The 13,801-nt window shown below is 34.6% G+C and overlaps 1 long non-coding RNA gene and 1 other non-coding gene across 3 annotated transcripts; both read left to right on the top strand.

The window, feature by feature from the left end:
* The first annotated feature begins 3,844 nt into the window (after window positions 1-3,844).
* Window positions 3,845-13,568, top strand: LOC107856623. Of its 2 annotated transcripts, XR_007048586.1 has the most exons (5): window positions 3,954-5,868; window positions 11,917-12,197; window positions 12,576-12,722; window positions 13,184-13,249; window positions 13,360-13,568. It is a non-coding gene; the product is annotated as an uncharacterized LOC107856623 (long non-coding RNA). The 2 variants fall into 2 exon arrangements; XR_001670629.2 differs by lacking the exon at window positions 11,917-12,197 and having other exon boundaries at window positions 3,845-5,868.
* Window positions 6,567-6,668, top strand: LOC124889822. The gene has a single exon (XR_007048741.1). It is a non-coding gene; the product is annotated as a U6 spliceosomal RNA (small nuclear RNA).
* Window positions 13,569-13,801: the final 233 nt, after the last annotated feature.

The raw sequence follows: 13,801 nt of genomic DNA, 5'->3' as shown, positions 1-13,801 counted from the left end.
GAGTATAGTTTAATTTTAATCAAAGTGAGCCCCGAATTTATACTAGAAAATCCAAAAAAAATAAATACTAGTGTAGGAAATTATCTCCCCCATTTTATATTTTTTGTACCATTTATTTGAATTTAACTTGTATCTATCATGTTGAATTAATTTAATTGCCACTCACATTGTTCCTCGTGGATTCGATCCCGACTCCAGAGTTGGGTAAATATATTGACGACGATCGCCTTGCACTTAATTTGATGTGTAAGTTGAGCGTTATTAATAATCATTCAAATTAAGATAAGGTTTCATCACTTTATTGATGAATTTCTTAGTTTTGGACCAAAAATCCCAAATTCACTTAGGATTTGATTTTAGCTTAAAATTAGCATTTGCACCCATTTCTTGATGGTTATGATTCTTTGATGATGTGTGAGTGTTGGGTTGGTCTCAAAAATGCATTTTTCGTAAGTAGGATCCACTTGGAGTTTTGGTGTCATTTTTGGATCCGAAGCACAGTAGTAAAATATGTGTATCATTATAGTCTTATTGATGAGTAGATTATGTTTTTGATAGCATGATGTCATTTTGGGAATTGTGAAGTGAAGACAAGCATGTGGTGAATGATGTAACATTTTAATAGGATTAATTTAATAATATTATAATAATATTAATTTAATAACTTTAATTTAATAATATTTTATTAAAAATATAATTTTTTTTATTTATTATTAGTATAGTTTCATCTTTAGTTTTAAAATTTTAAAACTAAAGAGAGAGGAGGTACATCCATTGATATGTACCAACAGAAAGTGTTAAATTAAATTAAATAAAAGAGAATTGCAACTAAAGTAGATTATGGGGTCCACGTTTCTTTAACATAGCGACCATCAAACTAACATAGCATGAAAATAGTTATGACACATTTGTCATCATCGATTGAAAAATACGAAAGATTTTGATCATCATGGCAGTAAATTATCAATTTCTAAGAATCTAGCTACTACTTCCTTTCTTTGTGCCTTAGCTTCTTCAAAAAAGAGGAAACTATCAATTTCTAACTCATGTTATCTACCAAACTTTTTTTGAAAAATTATGATAAAAGTATATTTCAAAACTTTTATTCAAATTAATTTTTTCTGACGAAGCTTTGTTGAAATAAGTATTAGATAAAACTAAATGAAAGAATTATTGCATTCATCAAACTTTTGAACATGATCATTTATTAGTTAACAAGAAATTAATTAGATATTTAATATCAAATTAATTCAATATAGGTTAGAATTTCTTTTAAATTGATAAGTATCAAAAACATTTCTTTGTTTAGATTTCTGAGTTGACTTAGAATACATTCACCAAAAGTGACCTCTACATAGGAAATGAAATTGGTTGAGAGTCGGACACTTACTATCACTTTAGGTATAGCTTTCTTTTATTGTAAAATATAGAGTGATCTTTGAGTTTTAGTGTTAGTATTATGATCATCTAAAAAGAGGTAACAACTTCTCTATTATTTTTTCTATTGTTTGGTTTCCTTTGAAGGATCTGACAAAATCTAAAAAGGTAACTTTTTGATGCACATCACGGTCAAGAAGTTTTCCTTTTAACTATTCGGAAAGAAAAAATTAATGATCAACTCTTATCAATAATATTCTGGATGCTGAACAACCCATGTTATCATGAAGTTTGGATAGTGTTAATGATTGTGGAGGAAAATTTGCTTGTAATTTGAGGTAAATTTTTTACATATTTAATTTTGAAGTTGTTGAATAAGAAAATAGTAAACTCAAAGGTTGTTTAAGAGTCTGTTTGGATAGGATTAAAAAAAATAACTTTTTAGCTTATGTGCTTAAAAGATGAAAATAAGTGATTTTAAATTAAGTAGATAAGTTTTTGGATAGAAGTACTGAAATTGAAAAGATTGTTGATATGTTTGATAAACAAGTGTTATGAAGCATTTTTATTGTTAAAATGACTTAAATGTCCTTAAAACTGTTAATACAATAAATAAGTTGAATTATATATAATTTTTAATTCTAATACTTTAAAAACAAAGGAGAAAGACGAAGAGCATATTGGAGGGAAGAGACAGAGAAAAGGACAAAGAGAAAAAGAAAGAAAAACAATGTATTTTAAGGGCTGTAATTTTGAAGTATTGTTGGAATTGGAGGAAAATATCATGGATAAAAAGGTAAATATTTTGGTCAAATTTAAAAGAATTTTAATCTAAAAAGTAAAAAAGGTGGGGGTCCTCAGCATCTCAGTTTTTAATTTTCTTAATTAGATTTTAGATTTTTGTATGTAATTTTTTATTTTACCAAATACCTATAAAAATAAAATAAAAAGAATATTAAAACTTGATTTGACCAGATTTTAATCCAAACTGGCTCTAAAGCAATACTGTTAATTCATATTTAATTATGGACACTTTTTTTTTGGTGTGTGTATATATATACATACATATACATATATATATATAGAGAGAGAGAGAGAGGGAGAGAGAGAGAGACTAGATTATTGTTTGATAAACTTCCGATGAAGTAATGATTGCTTCGATAAACCTTTAGACTTTTACTTGAAAGTTTGGCTCGATTATAACATGGGTTGAAGGTATAATTGTTTTGATTTTTAAATTTATTTATATTTTTACCTTTTAAATTGATTCTCAAAATTTGTTTATATCTCTATGGTTACAAACTAGTGGGTCGAGAAAAATATTTAGTATAATGGTAGGAGATTTGTGTAGAAATAAACATATGTAGAGGATTAAAGAAAACCTTTCAAAAAGATGCTAAATATAAAAATAGAAGACTAAACATAACCTAAGTTATTGGAATACAATTTCTAAGGAGAAGTTGAAGTGGATGCGAACATCATGTGTAAATTAAGAAATCAAAATAAATTATAGTCCAGTGTTTCTTTATGTTTATATCAAGAATGAAAATGGTCTAAACTATTCTCCCTCCATTATATTAGAGTTAAACTTACTTTAAATAAGTACTTTAAATATTACACAACTAAATCATACTTATTTTTTGTTTTGCTTTAATATACAACATATAAGTACGGGGTATGGCAGTATTAGTGTTCCCTCCATTTTTTTTACTTATCATAATTTTATTTTTAAGAATTAAATAATAGAAAATTTATTAATATTTTAAGATTTATTTTTCATTCACATTTATATGGAAAAAATTGCACCATAGAAGTCAAAAGTTTCAGACTTATTATTGGTAATCTTGCTCTATTTCTGTAAAAATGATTAATAATTATTTATCAAGAAAAATAAATATACTTGCTTCTTTTCAAAAGAAATGACCTTCTTTCCTGCTTAATCCATTTTAAAAAGAATGATTCCTCTTTTTTTGGTAATATTTAAATTCAAACTTTCCATGCGACATATTTAAGATCACAATGATTTTGCAAACATTGTATAGATATAAAAATGATTGTGGTTGTTATACGTAGAAAGTTGTAATACAAAGGTGAAATATAACACTAAAAATCAATTTCAAAAAATACTTAATAGCTAGAAGAATGTTGTTATAGAGAGGTCTTAATGTATTAGTAAATGAATTTTTCATTTATGTATTTAACATATACATCATATATTTATTTAATATATATTATAAAATTTGAAATTAGATATGAATATCTTCATTAATTCATTGCTAAATTTTTCGTAGCTAACAATTTAACTTTTTATAATACATTATTAATAAGATTGAAGTCTCACGTGTAACACACGTGGCATTAAACTAGTAATAGTAAATAGTTGCAATGAAATTAAAAAGTCAATTCTCACAAATATAAAATTAAATACATATATATATAAAAAGAAGGATTAGGGGCATATTGACGTGGCATGCCTCATAATGGAGCAATCCTATTTATCTAATTTCTGTTTTTTTTGAGCTTTTACCACATTATTTTGTACTTTTTCCTTTATAAAAAGCTTTTCAAAATAAAAAATATTTCGTTTTGGTTTCAACTTTACTGCTAATGAAGGCAAATAAAAAATACTTAAGAACGGAGACTTTTGCCTTTTCAAGTTCTCTATTCTTATTCATGGTATTGTATATATGGACAATTACACAATGTTTTCAAGTCAATCTTGAGAAACAATGTGAACGATATTCCAATTTTAATCCTGGATAAATTTTAATATTAGGACTTGGACTTCGATGTTATCTGGGAATGTGAAAAATGGGAGGTTCTGTGATGCTGTTGATGTGTTTCAAGCAATGCCTTAGAAGAATGTGGTTTCTTATAAGTCGATGTTCAGTGGGTATTTGGGGATTGGTGATTTTATGAGTTCACGGAAGGTGTTTGATGAAATGGGTGAGAGAAATGTTGCGTCTTGGAATGCGATGATTAATAGGTATGTGAAAGTGGATAGGATGAGGGAAGCGTGTGAGTTGTTTGATGAAATGGCGGAGAGAAATGAGGTGTCGTATACAATTATGATTTCGGGATGTGTTGGGGTAAGTGAGTTTGAGGAAGTGTGGAGGTGGTTTGTGGATATGCGTAGGAGGGGAGTGATGCCAGATCAGAAGATGTTCTTGGTGGTTTTATCGGTGGTTATTGGATTGGATAACGTAGTGACCCTTGCGAATTTAGTGGCATTGGCTATGAAAATAGGGTATAGCGAGGATGTTGTTGTAGGAACTATGATTTTGAGGGGAGGCAAGTGTTATTGTAGGAACTGCGAGTTGGGAATTTGGATATGACGTTGAAGTATTTTGGGAATTTTCCCGAGAAGAACGAGTACTCGTATGTAGCATCTTGGGCGGCAATGATTTCTAGGCTAATGCATAATGGTCAAAGTGTGGAATCTCTGGAGCGGCAACGATTCTAGCTTCAAAAGTGCTCTTTGGCATGTGCAAACATTGGAGACGTGAGGTGGGGAGACAAATACATTCTCTTTCATTCAAAACAGGGTGCCAGTATAATCCATATGTTGGGAATGGATTGATAACTATGTATGCTAAATGTAAGAACTTGGAAGATGATGTGGAGACACTTGGCTTAACAAGATCAGATATAATATCCCCCCTCCATTCATGCTGGCCACTCTTATAATTTCAGGTTGGAGGATGCACTGGTACCACCTGTTTATGGGTTTGAAGAGAATTACGAGAAGCGGACCAACAAGATGGTGGAGGTTGTGTGAGTATTGAGGCAAGGGTTACCAATATAAGATAAGATGAAAATAGTAAAGAACTGCTCCGGCAACAGTTTTAAATCTACTTGGACTGTGCCAGAAAAAAAGTAAGTTCCGTTAACATTGTCTCTAAATTAGATTAGATTAGATTAATTCATTGCGTAGGATCCAAAGGCTTGAGTCTGTTTGGTATGATGGAGAACAGTTTGATAATTTGGCTAGATGTCGCTCCAAGTTGTAAGAAAGCTGATGCTTGAATGTGACACCAAGAAAGGGAAAAATTCACTTCTTAAAGCTGGCTATGGTGGATGGATTTTATATACTGCTGCCTCTGCTGGAGACTTGGCTTTTGTTCATGATCTTCTTGAAAGAAGTCCACTTCTGGTATTTGAAAAAAGTGAATATGGTGTCACTGATATATTATATGCTGCTACTAGGAGTAAAAGTTGTGATCCTTTTAGGGTTCTGTTAGATTTTTCTGTCACCCCGATGTTTCTGGTGCGTGATGGTGGAGAGATGGATAAACACATTGCTGAGGTTCCATCTGCTTATAAATGGGAGTTTGGGAGATGATGAATAGAGCAATTCATGCAGCTGCTAGAGCAGGTAATCTGCAGGTACTGAAGGAGCCTCTTGCTGACTGCTGTGATGATATCTTGGTTTATAGAGACATTCAGGGTGCAACTCCCTTGCATGCTGCTGCTGGCAAGGGCCAGGTTGAGGTATGACTTGCTTGCTTTTTATTTTGAGCTTTTTGCATTGATATTTCCTTAGCCAGTCCACTTCTAATTCAATATGTGAATATATCTGGGATATTTGACCTAAACTTTATGATATACACTGTACACACTTGACACACCTCACAGCAAAAAAACACACACTAACAAAAAACAAGGGAGTAATCCACACACATCTCACAGCAAAAACACACACTAAAAGAAAACGGGGAAAATATCAGGCGAAAAATGGTAGAGAAATATGGAGTGAACAGGACAGAAACAGAGAGAGAGAGGAGCCCTTCGATTCAAACTTTCTGACGAAGTTTTCGCCGGAATCACCAACCCGTTCCAACCGAAACAAACTCACCATAAAAACCCTTAAAATCCCGACCAAACACCACCAGTTCACCATCCCAAAATCCGATCAAACCCCACTGAACCATCACTGACAAACAACGGTTAAACACCCCCACCGCTGCTGTTACTGTCCAGCAGTGGAATTCATTACCGGATCCATTGAAAACTGCCGGTAACCACCCACCACTCCATCGGCAAAATATAATTATACTCCCATAGTTTAAGTCAGAAAGGAATAAATATACAGTCCATACACTTTGTTGTTTGATCTTTGTTTACAGGGTTCACCTCTATTTTAGTGTTATAAGTAAAGGGCATATGCCCTTCATGATATCGTTTACTTTGTCCCTTCGGCGACATCCGATAAAATTGGAATGCTACGAAGAAGGTCAGCATGGCCCTCTGCAAGGATAACACGTACAAATTGAAAAATGGTTCAAAGTTTTATCTTACCCTAAAATACAATATAAGAACGACAACAACATGCATTGGTAAGGAAGGAAGTGACCTTATCGAGTAATCGTGTTGTGGTATGAAGCTGCAAACATATACATCAAGTTCGCAAGTATTTATTAGCATCTTGATCGAAAAGATCTCCGGGTACACAAAGCTTTCCGTTTTGTTGGAAAATAAACTCAAAGAGCTTAGTTCTATAGAATTTTCATTGGTTAGTAAAGTTTGGAATATTTACCAACATGGTGTATTTGATGTCAATGCAAGAATATAGATTTTTTGTTAATATGCTGTTGATGTAGCTATACAGGATGGTTTTGGATAAATAGACCAATTCAAAGGTTTATTTATCAATTATAATCACATGGAGAATGATTGTGTCCTGATTTGTATTTTATTTTCAGACCTGACCGTTATATGACCGTTATAGATACGCATAAGGAAGATGATCTCCATTAAAAATGCTCGAGTTTACTTTGCTTTTAAGAGTCCTTACAAGGTGAGGAATGACAAATCTTATGCCATGAAAGTGGGAAAGAAAAAACAACAAATAAATAAAGAAATTGGTTATGGTGCCTCATAGATGGTGATGCTTGTGTTTGGTTTATAATGGCATTACTCATATGGCAATTCATTCTTTGTTAAAACTACATATTGCGGACACCGCGACTAATTCCACAGGATACTATATTGCTTTCTAAGCTAAAATCAATTTGATAGATTCCAAATAAAGGCTTATTTGAAGGCTCTCAACTTGTGGGATGTTGTTGAGAGAGGAGAACCTACTGTCCAACCATTGAGAGACAACCCAACTCTCAATGATATCAAAAAGTATGAAGAGTTGGTGACTAGATCTCCAAGAGCTCTCACTTGCATACATTCAAGCCTTACGGAAGTGATGTTTACAAAGATTATGGCTTGTGAGATAGCCAAAGAAGCCTGGGATAAGCTAAAGGAGGAGTTTGAATGCATCAATAGAGTTAAGTCCGTTAAGGTCTTAGCTTTGAAGAGGGAGTTTGAGCTCTTGAAGATGAAGGATTCGGATAGTGTGAAAGAATACTCTTCCAAGATGGATATTGTGAACCAAATAAGGATACTTGGTGAAAACTTTCCAGATCAGAAGGTTGTAGATAAGATCATGGTCAGCCTTCCGGACAAGTTTGAATAAAAAATCTCAGCTATTGAAGAGTCTTGTGACTTGAATACTCTTTCATAGCTGAGTTGATCTCTAAATTGCAAATCCAAGAGCAACGGGTAACCATGAGAAGTGAAGGGACAGTTGAAGATGCCTTTCAAGTAAGGCATAGATTCAAGCAACAAAAGGAAGGCAGAAAAGTCTCTTTAGACCTCTCTGGAGAGGTAAAATCTGGTGGATATCAAGGCGAATCGTTGAGGAGAGGAAAATTTTCACCTTGTGGTATTTGTAAGAAGACAAACCACTTGGAGAAGAATTGCTGGCAGAAGTCCAAGAGCTCTCCTATTCAATGCAGATACTGCAAGAAGTATGGTCACATTGAGAAGTATTGCAGGCAAACGCAAACTCAAAGTGGTCAGTCTTCCCAATGGGTAAATTTTGCAGAAGATCACCAAGTTGAAAAAATAGAGGAGGAGGTATTCATGGCTTCACACACATCACATGTTGATCGATATAATTGGTATGTTGATAGTGCGTGCACAAGGCACATGGCGATTGATGAAAATCTATTTGTTAGCCTGGACAGGTCTGAAAAGACCAAAGTGAAGCTTGGAGATGGTGGACTGGTGCAAGCTCAAGGAAGACGATCAGTGAAATTCCCTACGGACGAAGGTATGAAAATCATAAACGATGTTCTTTATGTGCCAAGCCTAACTCAAAACTTGTTAAATGTTGCTCAGTTGCTTCACATTAATTGTTCACTTACTTTTAAGGATAAAAAATGTGTCATTTATGATCCTAAAGGTTGTAAAGTAGCTAAAATTAGCATGATTGGTAATTCCTTTCCAATTTCATGCTATTTTGCTGAAAGTTGCTCTTTCAATGTTGAAATGAGTGATACTTGGCTTTGGCACAAAGATTCGGTCATTACAACCTTAGTTTATTAGTGTATATGCAATCCAAGGGTATGGTGCTTGATGTACCCAAAATTGACATGTGCCGAGATGTTTGTGAGTCATGTCAATTTGGTAAATTGCATAGATAATCCTTTCCTAAAGGAAGTCTTTGAAGGGCGAAGGAAAAGATAGAGTTAGTTCATACAGATATATGAAGACCAATGAGGACGGCTTCTTTGAGTGAGAATAAACATTTTATTCTCTTTATAGATGATCTGACTCGAATGACATGGGTCTATTTTCTAAGTAGCAAAGTTCAGGTGTTCTCTGTTTTCAAAGAATTCAAGGCTATGGTAGAAAGGGAGAGTGGCTGCCGGTTGAAGTATATCAGGTCAGATAATGGAACAGAATATACTTCGCATCAGTTCAGCAAGTATTGTAAACATGTGGGTATTTAACAACAATTCACTGTTAGCTAGACTCCAGAACAGAACGGGGTTTCTGAGAGGAAGAACAGAACAGTGATAGAGATGGCGAAATGCATGTTGGCAGAAAAGAAGATGCCTAAATATTTTTGGGCTGAGGCAGTCAATACTGCCGTCTATTTGCTGAACAGATTACCAACTAGAGCACTCCAAGACATGATACCATTTGAAGCATGGAAAGGTATAAAGCCGTCTACGAGACACTTAAAAGTCTTTGGTTCAGTCTGCTATGCACATGTTCCAAATGCTAAAAGAGGCAAATTGGATAACAAGGCAGAACTCTGTATTTGGTTGGGCTATAGCACAACTGCAAAAGGGTACAAAGTGTATAATGTTCGTAGGAAGAAGGTGCTTATCAGTAGAGATCTTGCGGTGGACGAGTCTAGCCACTATGATTGGGATCGAGATATTGTTGTAAAGAATCAAGATGGGAGTACTTCAGTTGCAGCTCAAAATCCGCAGACAAGTGATATTTCTTCTAGTCCTATTGCTGAAGCAGGACACCTTTCAAATGTTGAATTGGCAACTGATTCTCCAGTTTTGAAGACCAGATCACTAGCTGAAGTTTATGAGCAATGCAATTTTTCTCTCATTGAACCATCTTCCTTTGAAGAACTGAATGCTCCTATCTCTCGGCAAAGATCGTGTGAGTGTGCAGTTATGCTTCGGATGCTTCACCATAGAATAGATCGATCTAGTTCCCGTTCTTTTCCGGTGCACTTGCTTTATATCTCCGACACACAAGGAAGGACGCAGTGGGAAGGAAGCAGCCCTAGTCTCTGTCCGGCCGATCATTCCGCTGGCATCTCGCATTCACGCCCAACGAGTCATAAAGCTTGGATTTTTGCAATGGCGAGGAGCTTGCCATGATTAATAAAAATGATACTTGGGAGCTGGTTAATAGGGCCGACCAAAAGAACGTCATTGGTGTCAAATGGGTCTATAGAACGAAGTTCAATCCAGATGGCTCCATCTTCAAACATAAAGCCAGACTCGTAGTTAAAGGTTATTCCCAGCAGCCTGGAGTGGACTTTGGAGATACGTTTGCTCCTGTCGCGAGGCATGAAACAGTAAGATTTCTTGTCGCTCTTGCAACACAATACAAGTGGAAAATTTATCATTTAGATATCAAATCTGCATTTCTAAATGGATTTCTTGAAGAAGCTATTTATGTTGAACAACCTGAAGGTTTTATAGTTGCAGGTGAAGAAGACAAGGTGTATAAGCTTAAAAAGGCTCTCTATGGCCTTAAACAAGCTCCGAGAGCTTGGTATAGTAGGCTGGATACTCATTTGCTGTCTTAAGGCTTCAACCGAAGCCTAAATGAGCCTACTCTATACTTCAAAAGGCAAGCTGATGGGAAGTTAATTGTGATATCCGTTTATATTGATGATTTGACGATCACAGGTGAAGATTCCCTTGCGGTTCAAGAAGTTAAAAATGCGATGCTAAAAGTTTTTGAAATGTCTAATCTAGGGGAGATGAAGTTCTTCCTAGGAATGGAAATGTCTCAATCTTCTGAAGGAATTTTCTTGTCCCAAAAGAGGTATGCCCTGAATCTCTTATAAAGGTTCAAGCTTGATAAGTGCAAACCTGTTGCAACTCCACTTTTTGTGAATGAAAAGTTAATGAAGGATGATGGAGAAGAGCGGGCAGATTCAAAACTTTATAGGAGCCTTATTGGAAGCTTGTTGTATCTGGCTGCTACAAGGCCAGATGTGATGTTTGCAGCCAGTCTGTTGTCTCGATATATGCAATGTCCCAGTACCAAGCATCTTGGAGTTGCTAAAAGGGTGTTGAGGTATATTAAAAGGACAACTGATTATGGCATTTGATACAAAAGTGTGGAAAATAGAGTTCTTGTTGGCTATTCAGATAGTGATTGGGGTGGATGTTTGGACGATTATAAAAGCACGTTTGGTTATTCTTTTTCATTTGGTTCAAGAATTTTTTCTTGGAGCACAAAGAAGCAGGATATCGTAGCTCAATCTTCAGCTGGAGTCGAGTATGTGGCTGCTGCATCTGCTGCAAATCAAGGAATTTGGTTGAGGAAAATCTTGTTTGAATTGGATCTTTTGCCAGAAGAACCAACAGTGATCTATGTGGACAATAAGTCAGCCATTGCTATGGCTGAAAATCCAGTGCAACATGGAAGGACGAAGCATATCAACATCAGATTTCGTGCTTTGCGAGATGCCGAGAAGAATGACGAAGTTAAGCTGGTGCATTGCAGAAGTGAAGAACAACAAGCCGATATTCTAACCAGGGCTCTTCCCACAAACAAGTATGAGTTTCAAAGGTCGTTGCAGGGAGTTTCAATGAAAAATCTTAAGGAAGAGGGTTAGGAAATTAAGATTTATCTAGAAACTCCTAGTTAGTAGATATATTTGTAGAAGAAACTCCTAGATATTAGATATTTTTGGAATAGGTTCTTCTAGAATATCCTAGTGTAGTGTCTTGAATAAATATCTTGTAGAATTATCTATATATTCTAGAGTAGTAAAAGATAAGGATGACATATCTAGAAGGATATCTAGAATCATCATGAACTAGTATAAATAGAAGGCATATTGAGCATTTGTAACCATCCAGAAAAATTGAAACACTCAATAAAAATTTTCAGCTTCTCCTTCACTGAAGTCTTTTTTGTAGCAATTTACAGCTGCATCATTTTCATTGTTTTCAACTTCTTGTTTTCCAATCCTTCTTCCCCTTCTTTTGACAGGGCTGATGAATTTATGACAAAGTTAGTTGATCCTTTGCTTACCTCGTAGCAGTGTGATACATTTCTTTGCAATTTGAGTAGTCTCCTTATTCTTGGATGGTCACATTGTTGCTTTAGGAAACTGACTTCGTGGTACTTGTATGTTTTTAATTAACACTATGCTATTGTCGCATATATAGTTTCCCAAGATAGAACAAACTATTTGGGCATCTCTACAGGGTCTTTGACCATCAATAATTCTCCATTGGGCAGTTAGCTATGGTTAATGGTGCTGCCAGTGGGTAAGTAATTTCCGTAGACAAACTTTTATCTCGGAATCAGGTGTTTAATTCAAGATAATGTTCTTTGTAAAGTGTTGTGAAATGCCACTATTATTTGTTTGGTAAAATGCATGAATGAACTGTTAATTTAGTTGTAAAATGCCTATTCACTATTACACTGGTAGCTAACAATCTTAATAGGGGCATATCTAGAATTAAGTTTTGTGAGTTCTAACCTTTATGCATTTTTCCTCTCCTCCAGTTTTGGTTCATGCTCAATTATTTCTCAACTTAGATATGTTAGGTTTTTTTTAATTGTTGTAATTCGTCATATATATACATTTGCCTAACTTATATTATACCTGCAATGTCGTTATTTAACTATAAACAACTTGGCAGGCCGGGGGATAAAAAATATTGTACTGTTTTGTGCTACTCAATATATACACCCTGCTACCAAGACCAGCTCCACAACAAGAGAAACAACACAAATAGTAGGAGAGAACTACCAGTAGATACATATTCAGTTAGCTTGAAGATGGACTGGTAAGTTCTTTCCTGAATTCATTTTGAATAAGTTATACAGTTGGCATGAAAAACTATGAAGCCAATTAAATGGACTTGTGAGTCCATTCTAAGGAAAATGTTATCTATGAGGTTGGTAAGGCGAAATAAGGCCATCTTAGTCCATTGAATGGTTTACCTTGGGCCATCGACATCATACGCTCTACTGAAATAGAATAAGCATGTTTAAAGCTGTAGTGAGGTTAAGTATTGTATATGCTATTGCTAGCTCAACCAAATCCCTTCTCCCTCTTTTGTACTATCCATTTCTTATCTTAGTATTCTATTTTTCTGTAATTTAGTGACCTCTGTATTTGCTCAACTCATATGCATACCTGCTAAGTCATTATTCTTTATTATTAATCTTTTGATCCTATTTTCATATGGGGTATTTAGTTTTTCAGAAATAGTTGCCTTATCTTGCTGTCTTTTTGTCCATGCAGTCTCTTCTGGGAAAAGCTGGAAAAAGGATGAACGACAATATGTGTGACGCCTGATGCTCGAACAAGGTACGTGACACAATAAACCATACTCTATTCTTACTACACTCTACATCTATTCTTGCTCTATTCTTACTACACTCTACATCTATAACTCAAAATACTTCTCTTGATCACAGGTATTTTGTCAACTACAACGTCGCATAGTTGTAGCAACAATTAAGAACGACGACTGCATCAATATTGTCATTGATTGTCTTACTATATATCATTCTTTTTGTAGAGACCAGCTTCTGTAAAATCTGTACATATGTAAATATATAGATAACGTGAATATAATGTATAAACAATATATGTTTGTTGCTATACAATATATGTCTTCTGGTAATTATTGCTATACAATATTTGTGACCAGCTTTTAGTAGGTCGCGTTATCAATATTTGTAACTAACAGCTGCCATAATAAATATTGGGCCAGTGCGGCAACCACCATCTATGATGGATATAAAGGTAAAGAAAAATATTTTATTTTGTCATTGCAGATTTGGTTGTTATTCTTTTTGTCAAATATATTCATATATACAATTACAACATGCACAAAATAAGGTGAATTTAATTCTT

Source organism: Capsicum annuum, chromosome 12 (assembly GCF_002878395.1).
Source record: "Capsicum annuum cultivar UCD-10X-F1 chromosome 12, UCD10Xv1.1, whole genome shotgun sequence".
NCBI classification, from domain to species: domain Eukaryota; kingdom Viridiplantae; phylum Streptophyta; class Magnoliopsida; order Solanales; family Solanaceae; genus Capsicum; species Capsicum annuum.
This window is presented reverse-complemented; position numbering and strand designations above follow the sequence as displayed.